The following is a 5,000-nucleotide window of genomic DNA, read 5'->3' on the forward strand; positions in this document are numbered from 1 at the left end:
TGTCAGTTCTTGAGTTATGTCAGCTCTTGTTATGCCAGCTCTTGTGAGATGTCAGCCCTTGTCATGTCATTACTTGTGTTATGTCAGCTCTTGTGACATGTAAGCCCTTGTGTTATATCAGCTCTTGTGTCATGCCAGTTCTTGTGTTACGTCACTTCTTATGTTATGTCTGCTCTTGTGTCATGTTAGCCCTTGTGTCATGTCAGCTTTTGTGTCATGTTAGCCCTTGTGTCATGTCAGCTTTTGTGTCATGTTAGCCCTTGTGTCATGTCAGCTTTTGTGTCATGTTAGCCCTTGTGTCATGTCAACTTTTGTGTCTTGTTAGCCCTTGTGTCATGTCAGCTTTTGTGTCATGTTAGCCCTTGTGTCATGTCAGCTATGTCATGTCAGCCCTTGTGTCATGTCAGCTTTTGTGTCATATCAACCCTTGTGTCATCTCAACTCTTGTGTCATGTCAGACCTTGTGTCATCTCAACTCTTGTGTCATGTCAGCGCTTGTGTCTTATCACCTTTAGTGTCATGTCAGTTCTTATGTCACTTCAGCTCTTATGTCATGTCAGCTCTTCTACCATGTCACTGCTTGTGTCATGTCACCTCTTGTATGTATCGTGTCAGAGGATAAGAAGTGTGGATGAAAAGTAAAGACCTTAGGAAACCCGCCGACATGTCACACGTTCATGCCACACGTTCATGCCACACAGTCATGTCACACAGCCATGTCACACAGTCATGTCACACAGTCATGTCACACAGTCATGTCACACAGTCATATCACACAGTCATGTCACACAGTCATGTCACACAGTCATGTCACACAGTCATGTCACTTGGTCTTGTTTCACTCCGGTAATCTGAGGAAGTGAAAGATCAAGGCGATCGATGGAGTGCTTGCAACATTGATCATAATCCTGCAGGTGAGTTTTCATGCAACAATCAGCCGTGCGTATTCCCCTGTTTTCTCTTCCTTTCCTTCTCTCTATCTCCTCTCTTTCGGAAGGAGGAGAATGGGAAGAAAGGAAGAAAGAGGAGAAGGGGGAAAATTCGGAGGAAAAGAAGAAGGGAGAAAATAGAGGAAAGGGAGGAGAAAAGGGAGGAAAAGGAGGGAAGTATGGAGGAAAGAGGAAAGCAAAGATAATGAGAAAAAATGAAGAGAAAAACGGAGGAAAGCGAAGGAAACGAGAGAAAAAAAAAGAGGATTTAAGAAAGAAAGATGAGGAAAAGGAAGGAGAAATGAGGAAAAACGGAGGAAAATGATAATAATGATAATGATAATAATGATAATGACAACAAAAACAACAACAATGATAATAATAATGTTGATGATAATAATTATAGTAATAACAATAATAATAATAATAATGATGATGATGATAATAATAATAACAATGAAAATAATAATAGTAATAGTGATGACAATGGTAAAAATGATAATAATAACAATAACAAATAATGATTATAATGATAATAATAATGATAACGATATTGACAGTTATTATAGTAATAAATAGTAATAATAATAATAATAATAATGATAATGGTAATGATAATGAGAACAACAACAATACTAATAATAATGAAAAGAAATGAAATAAGAAACTAAAAGAAAAAAAAAAGATACCCAAATTCCCCCCCCCCCCCCCTTTCCCCCTCACCCCCCCCCCAACACCCATCTCTGCATCCTCCCCCCCCCCCCCCTCCCAAAATCGAGAAGAAAAAAAAAATAACAATCTTAAAAGAGAGCAAATCGCGAGTGCAAAGCGCCTGTTAAGCGTTCCTTATCACGTCACCCCTTTGACTCATTTGAATATTTCGACAAATTGATTTTTTTTTTTTTATAGACATTCTCAGCGTTGATAAGCTGAAGATATTTGCCTGAGACGTGTTTTAAGCTGAGTGCGTCTCGATTCGGGTCTTTTGTTCGCGTATGGAAGCTTGAAATGAGTGTTATGTGTGTATATGTACGTGTGTGTGTGTGTGTGTGTGTGTGTGTGTGTGTGTGTGTGTGTATATATATATATATATGTATATATATACATATAACATTTTCATTCCTCACCTCTTTCGCTCTATATCTCCCAGCCTCTTTCTCTCCCCTCCCTCTCTCCCTCTCCCAATCCCTTTCCACCTCACCACCTGACCCCCTCTCCCTCCCTCCCTCCCTCCTCCTTCTACCTCCTCTCTTCCCCCATCCTCCTCCCCCTTTCCCCTTTCCCCTCCCTCCTTCTCATTCCCCCTCCCCCTTCCCCCTCCCTCCTTCTCATTCCCCCTCCCCCTTCCCCTCCCTCCTTCTCATTCCCCTTCCCCCTTCCCCCTCTCCTTCTCATCCCCCTCCCCCCTTCCCCCTCCCTCCTTCCACCCCTCCCTCCTTCCACACCTCCCCCCTTCCCCCTCCCTCTTTCCCCCCCTCCCCCCTTCCCCCTTTCCCCCCCTTTTCCGCCCCCCCCCCCTCCTTCCCTTTATGTGTACGTACACACACACATACCCCGTACCTACACGTGTAGAGATTCAAGCCACGTTCAAACCTTAATAACAATCACTCGTTGCTTTAGGCTTCCTATTTAAGGTTCAATTAAGGCACGCTATTTAATTAAGGCTCTCAATTTAAGGCTCCCTATTTACTTAAAGCTCCCTCTTTAAGGCTCCGTATATAAGTCTGCCTCCTTTGCTAAGAACATCTGTCTTCCTCGCCGCTCGAGACAAGCGCTTGCAAGCATCTTTGCTCCCGGAAGCGTGTGAATGGGTATAGTGTGTGTTGTGTCTCGTGATAGTGTGTGTTGTGTGTCGATGATAATGATATTAATGATATTAAAAATGATGATGAGGATAAATATGATGATAATAATGACAATGATATTAATAATGATGATAATGATAATAATAATAATAACAATAGTAATGATAATATTAATAATTATAATAATGATAATAATAATGATAATAAAAAGATTATGATAATGTCAATAACAATAATAGAAATAATGATAATAATAATAATAACGATGATAATGATAATAATAAAAAAGTGTAATGACAATAATGATAATAATGATAATGAATACAATAACGATCTAAATAATGATAATGATAGTAATAATGATAATAATGATAATGATTATAAGAACAATAATAACAATAACGAAAATGTTAATAATGATAATGATTATAAAAACAATAATGATAATAACGATCTAAATAATAATAATGATAGTAATAATGGTAATAATGATAATGATTATAAAAAAAACAATAATAATAATAATATAAATGTTAGTACTGATAACCATAATCATAATAATGATAAGAGCAATAATATATAATGGTAACAGTAATGCTATTAATAACAATAATGATGATAATAATGATACTAATAATGATAAAAAATAACCACAATAGAAAATAATAATTAAAACAATTATAATACTAATAATGATGATAATGACAATAATAGTAACAATAATAATAAAATGATGGTGAGAATAATATCATCAATAATATCAATAATGATAATGATGATAGCATAGCAAAGAATAACAAAAAATTACCCAAAACACATATATATCAACGAACAGAAATGATAAAAAAAAGAGAGACAGATAAACGATAAAACAACAACAACAATAACAACAACAACAACAAAACAGAGAAAGATATTTACGGAATAACAACAACAACAACAACAAAACAGAGAGATAGATTTACGATAAAAAAAAACAAAAAACAAAAACAAAACACAAAAAACTCTATACCTTTGACCTCTCAGCCTGATTGTGGATAAAGACATAGTTACATTTCGTCATTTAGTTAGTATTAAGTACATCCTTACCTTTCATATCGCTCGTGACCTTTGACCTCTCCGTGTATTTTTTATTTTTCTTGTTGTTGTTTTTTGTTTTGTTTTGTTTTTTTGGATAGAGGTCAAATTATGTTTAGATTATTATTATCATTTTTTTTATGTAATAATATGATATGAATAAAAAAAAAAAAAGGAATTGAAATTGAAAAAGAAACAAAAAAAGGAATAAAAGAAAAAAAAAAAGAGATTTTAAAAAAAATAGACAGAAAATTTAATAGAAAAGAGATAAAGGAAAACAAGAAGGAAAGAATAAGCAAAGAGTAAACAATACAAAACAAAGGAAAAGGAAATAAAAGAATAAAAAAAATAAAAATAAAAATGGAAGAAGAATATCAAAGAAGAAAGCGTAAAAAAAAAAAAAATAAAAGCAGAAATAAAATAAAAAATAAGAAAAAGAAAGAGAAAATAGAAGAAAAAAAAGATAAAAAACACTGAATAATAAAAAACAAGAATAAAAAGATGAGATAAGGAAAAAAAAAACAAGAAAAAAAGGGAACAAAGAAAGAGGGAGAATAAAACAGAAGAACTAGAAGAACAAGTAAAAAGAGAGAGAGTGAAAAAAAGGAAAGCATTAAATATGCTTCCTCCCATCCTCCCCTCCATTTTCCCTCCTTCCTTCCCCTCCTCCTTCTTCCTCCCTCCCCCCCTCCCTCCCTCCAACCATCCATCCATCCTCCTTATCCTCCTCCCTTCCCTCCCTCCCTATCCTCCTCCCCTCCATCTTCCCTCCCTCCCCTCCTTCCTCCCTTCCCCTCCCTTCCCTCCTTATCCTCCTCCCCTACATCATCCCTCCTTCCCTTCCTCCCCTCCATCGTCTATCCATAGTTATTCCTCTTCCTTGAGTAAGGTTAATGAGGCGACCTTCCACTGATTCGTCTTACTTCTTCTCCCTCTTTTTCTCTCTTTCTCTCTCCTTCTCCCTCTTTTTCCCTCCTTCTCACTCTTTCTCCCTCCTCCCCCTTTCTCACTCTTTTTCCCTCCTTCTCACTCTTTCTCCCTCCTTCCCCCTCTTTTCCCCTTTTTTCTCTCTTTCTCCCTCTTTTTCCTTCCTTCTCCCTCTTTCTCCCTCTTTTCCCTCTTTCTCCCTCTTTTCCCTCCTTCTCCCTCTTTCTCCCTCCTTCTCACTCTTTCTCCCTCTTGTCTCTCC

This window comes from Penaeus chinensis, chromosome 22, assembly GCF_019202785.1.
Source record: "Penaeus chinensis breed Huanghai No. 1 chromosome 22, ASM1920278v2, whole genome shotgun sequence".
Lineage (NCBI taxonomy): Eukaryota > Metazoa > Arthropoda > Malacostraca > Decapoda > Penaeidae > Penaeus > Penaeus chinensis.